Source organism: Embiotoca jacksoni, unplaced genomic scaffold (assembly GCF_022577435.1).
Source record: "Embiotoca jacksoni isolate LCO1_2020_lvr unplaced genomic scaffold, fEmbJac1.0.p SCAF_12, whole genome shotgun sequence".
In the NCBI taxonomy this organism is placed as follows: domain Eukaryota; kingdom Metazoa; phylum Chordata; class Actinopteri; family Embiotocidae; genus Embiotoca; species Embiotoca jacksoni.
In genome coordinates this window covers 9,074,136-9,082,754 of record NW_027185252.1, presented here as the reverse complement: position 1 = coordinate 9,082,754, position 8,619 = coordinate 9,074,136, and positions in this window count along the sequence as shown.

Here is an 8,619-nt window from a genome sequence, read left to right as displayed (position 1 = left end):
TGATTAATTAAATCTGCCAAGCTACTCTGCCCCTCCCATAGATCTTCCTTCACTCTTACTCTCGCCATCTCGTTAAAGAGTTTATTATGAGCTGTGTGAGATTCGCAACTTTGTCCAGCAAGATTTCAAAATGTTTAACTGCAAAATGATGAGTGATGTTACTTTTCCTGTCTGCCATCATTTGCATCCAGAATTCCCATTTCACATATGATGAAAGCTGTAAGGAGCAACTGTTACATGGCACTTGTGAGGAATGGACCAATAAATCGTACATTGCACCAGTCCTGCCGTCTTTAATAGCTTCTGGGTTCTGGCTGTGAGAGAACAAAAAGGTGCCAAAGCCTCTTGGGCTACTTTGACCGACTGCAATGAATAATGTTAGGTCTGACAGATAGTCACAAATGTGTGTTTTTGACATCCAATATAGTGTACTTTGTCCGGTATGAGTGTGTGTGTGTGTGTGTGTGTGTGTGTGTGTGTGTGTGTGTGTGTGTGTGTGTGTGTGTGTGTGTGTGTGTGTGTGTGTGTGTGTGTGTGTGTGTGTGTCTTATTTTATGGTCCAATAAGATGTTTTCATGAAATAAATAGTTTTTACTTTATTGTTTGAATTTAGAAATGGAGGTTTTATTTAGTCAGCCATGATTGAAATGCACTACCTTCAAATCATGTAAAGAATATAATATAGCTGTTCAACTGACCGCACTATGACTATGGAATTTCCTAAAATAAATAAACAGTAATACATGATTACAATTCTGTAAACAGGCCTTGAGTGGAATCTGCAAGCCGACTACATTTGAATACAACTGTGCCAAATATCTATGGATTAAGATTTATTTGGCAAGATTTCTTAGTCAAGATAAATAAATTCAAACACTTCAATAAATCCCTCAAATTATCTACAGTGGATAGTTTTGCATTTATCACATGAAAAAAAAAAAAAAAAAAGATTGCATGAGTTTATGGAAATCCACATCAGCAGGGAATGGATGCAGACTCAAGGGGCATCACTGCACAGGTAAGCTGCTTTTGGAGGGTTCATGTAAATCCTAAAGTCCAAAAGTCAATTACTGGGGCATCTCAAGCGTGTGTTACTGAAAGACTCTGATGTTTTATTGAAGAGAGGCTTTAATTCATCAGGCTTCTCAGCTCGCTTTCATGCAGCTCGGAGAGGGAGAGCACGGTACCTCCTTCAGATGGCCAGTGTCATATTTCTCATACACACACACACACAGACAGACAGAGAGAAAGAAAGAAAGAGAGAGAGAGAGAGAGAGAGAGAGAGAGAGAGAGAGAGAGAGAGAACACACACTAATGCCCAAAAACAACTCTCAGGTGGTCTGCTTCACTCCACTGACCAGACCATTACCCCCTCCACACACACACACACACACACACACACACACACACACACACACACACACACACACACACACGCACGCACGCACGCACGCACGCACACACACACACACACACACACATACACACACACACACACGCCTCTCAGTGCAGACCACACAGACTAAACAAAAAACTCATCCATTCAGCGTCTTGTGCGCTCTCTGTGCTATTATCAACATTTCAAACAAGCCAATGACAAATTTTAATTACAGAAAATATTACAAGCACCCAGTCACCTCACTTGATGATTTTCTGGGCCTTGAGGTCTGACTAAAGTCCTTTCTTTTGATGTAATCCACAGCACCTCGGTGGCTCATTTCACCTCAGCGGGTTCGATAGTTTTGTAAAGCAGGAGATACTGCGTTATTCTGGCATTCCTCCCTGCTGATCACAGCGCACCTCTGTGCTTTATTCCCGCTGGAATATTAATAAACAAACACAGGCTGACACAGAGCTATCAAAACACAGTGCTCTGTCTGTCTCTAATGTCTCCGCAGCTGGAATTACGGCTCATGGTGGCATTGCCCAGAGTGAGGCAAGCAGACAGCTTATTTTTCCATTGTGATTAGCCAAACTGTGGCGCTCATATACAAATGGAAATGGGATGTGCATGAGTGTCCCCCTCTCTTTACCCTCTCTCTCCCATCTGTCAAGACAATAGATTTTAATCTTTAATCCATGAGCAGCCATTGAATACTCGGGAATTACAAATTACAGATGTTTTACTGTGATGTTTTAAAATCTTTTCTTCTGCCCACTGTCTGTCTCCCCGTTCAGGCCCTTCAGCAACTTGCTATATTAACAAAAAAAAAAAAGGTACTCTGCCACATTTGCCCACAAACTAATGTGTACAGCACAGAGAGAGGAGAGACACACGCACACACAAGTACACACATTTCACACACTCATTCTGTGCCATCATGCTACCATATGACACTGTCATCATTTGGTAATTAAACCCTTGCTGGCTTTAAATATGAAAAGCTGGCAAGAGTTGATGATGATGATACTGGCTGTCGCTCAGCCCAGATTTCCAACAAACCATCCAGTCACCAGGCAGGAAACATATTGTCTTGTTGTTGTCTTCGTTTGGCCATCCCACCACCCCACCACCCCCCCGGACGAAAAGAAAGAACATAGGAGATATCAATTTGACCCTTTGTATACTGTTTAGAAATGTAGAGATGGTGTAAGAGTAGATGTGAAATCAAGTTACTTTTTAATTTGGCTGAAAAAACAAGAAATATATCAGACTGCTGTGTGTGATAAATGATGGGCACAGCCTGGTGCATAGTTACAGTGGCCTCCGAGTGAGGAGAGGGAGGGGAGGGAAGGGGGCAAGCAGGGTGAAGGGAGTGAGGTTTATTTAATGTTCAGCTCATGAGCAAGTGGGACGCTATTTTTAAAAACGGAAGAGGAGGGGGTTGGGGGTGGCGGTGTGTGTGTGTGTATGTGGGGGGGGGGGGCTTTGTGGAAGTGGGTGGAAGTGCAGGTGAGAACTTTGGGTGTCCGTGGAGACGAGACAGGAAGTGAGGGTTTACAGATACCTCAGCATTCACCTGACACCCCCCCCCCCCCCCCACACACACACACACACACACACACACACACACTCCTCTCCCTTCACCAACCCCCCCCCCCACACACACACACACACACACACACTCCCTCCCTTTCAGCCCCTTGGCAATCTTGGACAGAGTAGATACTGTTGACCAGTCTAATGGACTAAGCCATAAGATCTCTCCCCCTCTCACTCACTCACTCACTCACTCACTCACTCACTCACTCACTCACACACACACATACACACACACACACACACACACACACACACAATACCGTCCCCCCCCAAAATCACTCCTCTCCCTCAATTTTCAGTCGGCCTCTCCTGCAGACTCCGGTCATAACCCGTGAATGTGGTGTGTGCCTCCGAGAAGAGCTTAGGTTCCAATACTGACAGCCCACACAGCTTTATGGTCATTTAAGATCCTCAATTTGGGTTCCTCCCATTCGGATGGTCCTGCAGAGCCCCAGAGTGTCTGTCGCCTGAACACGTAGTGGAAAATAACCACTTATTAAGATCATTAATGTCAAGATTACCAAGGAAGACTCAGCTCTTGGTGCTGGAAATGTATTTCTAATACTCACAGCAAGAATATATAACCCTGTTAACAGACAGTTATGTTTGTGTCTGCCAGTCTATAAATCTGAGCTTGTAAATTAACATAACATTATGTTAGGCGTCTATTGATTAAGGGAGGCCTCAGACATTATCATTTTTTAAACAAAAAAAGCCCCACACATTTGGATAAATCTAATATTTCATTAATTAATTAATTTTGCAGCAGTTACTTCTATATTTATGCTTTTACTTTATTTATACAGCATATTTTAATGTTTTTTGTTATTCATCGCATTTTAGATGAAAAAATACATTATTTTACAAGACTACGTATTTAAATGACTAAAATAGATAGTGATGTGAAGCTTTCATGAAGAGTTGATGTTTTTTAAAAGCACTCAGTTACAGTGAAGCCTCCTGTTTAAATGTCATTTTCAGGAAGGAACGGATCTTTTCAAGCTGAGTTTAAAGTGCTCCATAATATCCATTACTGGTCTTTGGTCCAGTGGCAGCCTTATTGCCATTTCTGAACTTGAAGCACTGTAAAGAGTCTTATAATACAAAATGTTTGTTAAATAGCCGATAGAGAAGCTATAATCTTTTAATGTTGGATTTTATAGCTTTACCACGCTCTGTCGTTCTTGTGGATATTGTAATATTACATTTTTACTGGTTATTCATCTGTTAATGTTCCAGTTACTAAGTTTTATACTCTCCCTTATACATTTTTTTGTATTCCCTTACACTGTAAAACACACAGAGAAAGTTTTCTGTAGGAAGTTCATCTGTGACATCTGACGGCACTTAATCTCTGATTTTGGTTTAGTTTTGGTTGGGCTGCCTAAAAAACAACAATCAACAATTTAAATATTGATTGAAAATAAACACATAATAATTGAATTGACACTATTGAACTGATTTAGTGTATTTGTGTGTGTGTGTGTGTGTGTGTGTGTGTGTGTGTGTGTGTGTGTGTGTGTGTGTGCGTGACTGAGAGAGAGAGAGAGAGAGAGAGAGAGAGAGAGAGAGAGAGAGAGAGAGAGAGAGAGAGAGAGAGAGGCCTGCACATTAGTGTCATATAGTTGCTAAACAAATTTTAACAAATTATTGTTATTGTTAACGTTGCACATTTTCTTTTGCAAAAATAATTTGTAATAATTATATATTTGAATCATTTATAATAGAATTTAAGAGCAGAACAGACAGACAAAGCTGAACTAAAAACCAACTCAAACGGTTTTTGTAAACAAACATAAAAGTTTTCAAAGAAAATAATAATTACACCTATGTCAAATAAAAAAATAAAAAATACATACATACCACTAAGTATATGAAGTTTATTATTTTATAAATAATATCCATCGTGCTGTGAAACGGAGGAAGGTACATCTGTTTTAAAACTAAACTCTTCTTTAAAACATTATAGGCAAGTTTTTATAGTTCATTTTAATTCTGCACCTGCGAGGCTCTATGTTCTTTGATTTCTGTTTTTCTTGTCCCTTTATCAATTCGTAGTTCATTGGAGCAGGGTTGCTTCCTCTTTTTGTTGTCGCCTAAACCGTTTAGTTTTGGATGATCGGTCAAAGATTCTGACAACCAGCGGGGAGAAGCACGACGCCCAGCCGGGGAGGGAGCGCAGGAGGCCGGACAGATCTACTGGGCTGCATCGGGGAGACGCACCATTAGACAAGGGAGAGCCATGCCTCACAGCGCGGGTCGATCAGGTAAGGATTTCTCCCTCTGCCTCACACTAATGCCAGTGTTTGTTTGCAGGTATGCTGGTTGCACCGCGCGGCACAAGACTGTGATTTGTATTTCCTGTTATTATTATTTTTTTAATCAAACAAAGCAATAGGCTACTCGCTTTTCTTTCACTATTGTCCAATGAAATCATGTTTTTACACTTTGTTTTTCTTATCATATAATGTCAGAAATTAAGGTAAGAACCTAATATTTTGATTTGGTACGTTATTATTACGATTGCTATTATGAATATAATTATTATTATTTCACAAATTAGCGTAATAGTCTATTAACACCTCCTATGCTTGACGCTGTAATTGAAAACATAGATCACAATCTAATTCACCTCTCAATTTTGGGTTTAGATGGGAAGATCAATGGAAAACAGTTGTAATGATCTAATTAATTATGGCAAAATTAAAAGCAAGTACAAAATCAATCTGCGATGGTGTCGAGAATGGAGTCAAATTGATATCCATCTGCTCCCGTTATAAAGCACATGAATAAGCAATCTAAGGACGCAGCTGATATCCTGCAGTTTGGCATAGCCTACCCATATGGCTGTGGGTGTCAGGAGACTCCAAATCATGGTGGGATGCAGCAAGAGGCTCCCGATATGATGCTGCTGTTTTAACTAATAGGGAGGGCGGGGGGGGGGGGGGGGGTAGTTTCAAGGAAAATATGCACAGAAGTACGATTTTGTGACGTCTGACGCAAAAGTAGCTTTAAACGTATCAAATCCAAAAGATGAGAGTGAAAGTAGTGCACACTACCCTACAGCAGGTGAGGTTTTGTCAGTGACACCTGGATGCCCTCGTTAGGATGAAAAAATACTGGATATAGTTTATACTAAGCGGTACACATTGAGATTGATTACATTTTTTAAAAGACTCATGTAGGTAAAATTAAATTAACCCCCCCATCAATGAATCCTCATAGTTTATCCACGAATGCAATATTTAGGCTCCTCTTTACACTCAAGGAGAAACGTGTGGGGTCAATGGGTCTCAGTGTCGTCAAATGTTTCAAATGCCTGTTGGACTATTCATAATAAAAAAATTACACTTCTATTTTTATTTCCCTTTCAGTTGGCAACTTCCATGTCTACAAACAAATATTTGTATATATCAAAAGACAACATAAGGTGCGTAATGAAGGGACTTAAAAAAATGTTTGGGGACTCGGACAACAGGAAGATAAAAACAAAAAAAAACAAAAAAAACGGCAGTATCGATTTTTTTTTTTTACCTGGACGTGCGTTACAGGCCATATGTTTTTAAACACGGCAGGAAAGGATTAGTTGTGCCCTCCATGGAAATGTGTCATCCTTCCCTCCATCTGTCTGTCTCTTTCCTGTCTTCCCACCATTATTATTAATATTAATAATAATAATAATAATATTTTAATTTACAGTCGGGGTGGTATAGGTCTATTTTTTTTTTTTAAATGAAACAGTGACTAAAACAGAAGACAGGCCTACTGGATCTATAACTAGTTAACCTGCATGGTACCGACATTAAAGCTGGAAGGTTTTTAATTGTTTGAAGTGTTTGAAATATATTAAGATCAACTATTCATATGGTGTCAGTGTTCAACTGTTCGGAGGCTCTTTATTGTATAATGCAGGCAACAATCGAAAATAATAATCGCATTAGGTCCTCAGTGGCTGGGCTTTTAAAAGGGGCGAAGTCAGGACTAACAGTTTCTTAATTATCACACCGTTTGTTTTGCTGTACCACTGTGACACGGGGAACGTCATCGTGGCAGTGCAGAGAGGTACGGGGGGCAAATAGGGGTGTTGTGGGCGAAATAGCAGCAGCTTTAGGGCAAAAGTGCACTGACGTGTGAAATTACAGCCCATGGTGCTACATATTGTACCAGAAGCTCCCTCTCTCTCTCTTTCACCCCCCTCCAAAAAAAAAAAAAAAAAAAAAAAAAAAAAAAAAATGCAGAAACAAAAAGAGGAATCGTCCTCAAACTTGTCCAGAGGGCAGCTGGACGCAACACGAAGCCCGGTGCCATGAAGTCCGCAAAATAACAACTAAAGATTGTTGCTGCGGTGTCTTTCAAAAACAAATTAAAGCAAATGCAAGGAAACTGCAGCTCTAGACTGGGGAACTAAAAACATTGTAAAACACGGTCAACAAACTGTGCTAAAAAACATCCATATAGAGAGATAATTTTGACATTTTTTTTCTGCAAATAAAGTCAATTTAAAAACAACACATAGATTATAAAAAAAAAAAAAATGCCGAAATTAGTGTTAAGCTCCTGCTTCTTCAACTTGTTTAAGTCTCTTTTTTCTCTTTTTTTTTCTGACTCTTTGATTGAATGTTTTCCCTCTTTGTTTTCTACTGGATTGAGTTCTAACGGAAGAGATTAGGAGTGCATAATTCTCAGTAGTTTTACCATCAACCTTTGACCCGGCCAACCTCAGCAACATCGGCCTACCTGCCTGCCGGCCTGCACGAGCACAGCGGGCTGTGTAACCTACTGTATGAGCGCCATCTACAGAGCAATGCAGCACACAGGCGGGCGAGTACATGATGATGGTGATGGTGATGGTGATGATGGCCTATACTGACTGACTGACTGACTGACTGCCTGACTGACTGACTGACTCCCCCTCTGCAGGCTGCGAGCTCACCTTGCACACCTCTACTCTGACCACACACACAGCTAAATGCCGGCCAGACATTAAGCACAGCAGCTACTTTTAACATGTATGTATCAAACCTGGTTCAACTCACAACATGCAAGGAGGCGTTTTTGTTCTACAAGTGTGTGCTTTTCTTATTTCATTTAAGAACAGGACTCCATTTAAAAAAAAACAAGAATATAAGGAGACGCGTGCGATAGAGATTATATTGCAAAACCCCTTTCTGTGTATGTTGCATGTTTGCAAAAGAATCACTAAGACCCTACTTTGAAACAAGGGCTTACAGTGTGTGTTATGAGGCCATAATGCCGCCAGTAAAATGAAAAATAGTTCAGTCTGATCAGTATTTAATTTACAAGAACAGTTTAGGAATATTTCATGTTTTAAATATCTTGTTTTATGCTCCACAAAAATCGTCCCCGAGTCCCATCTCAAGTGTTTCTATTGGGAGTCCGAGTAGCGTCGCTCTAAACAACAAACAGCAGCCCCGACAGTGCTTTACCTCTCTTCTACCCCCTGCCTTTAATTTCCTTGATTCTTCACCCCAAAGTCTCATCATTTCCCATTTCGTCTCCCTCCCCTTCCTGGCTGTCGGATGCAGGGACCTCCTCATTTGAGCTGCAGGTTTTTACGTGGGCGAATCACAAAGTGTTGGAATCTATTGCCTTTGTCTGACAAGTCATCCATCTCT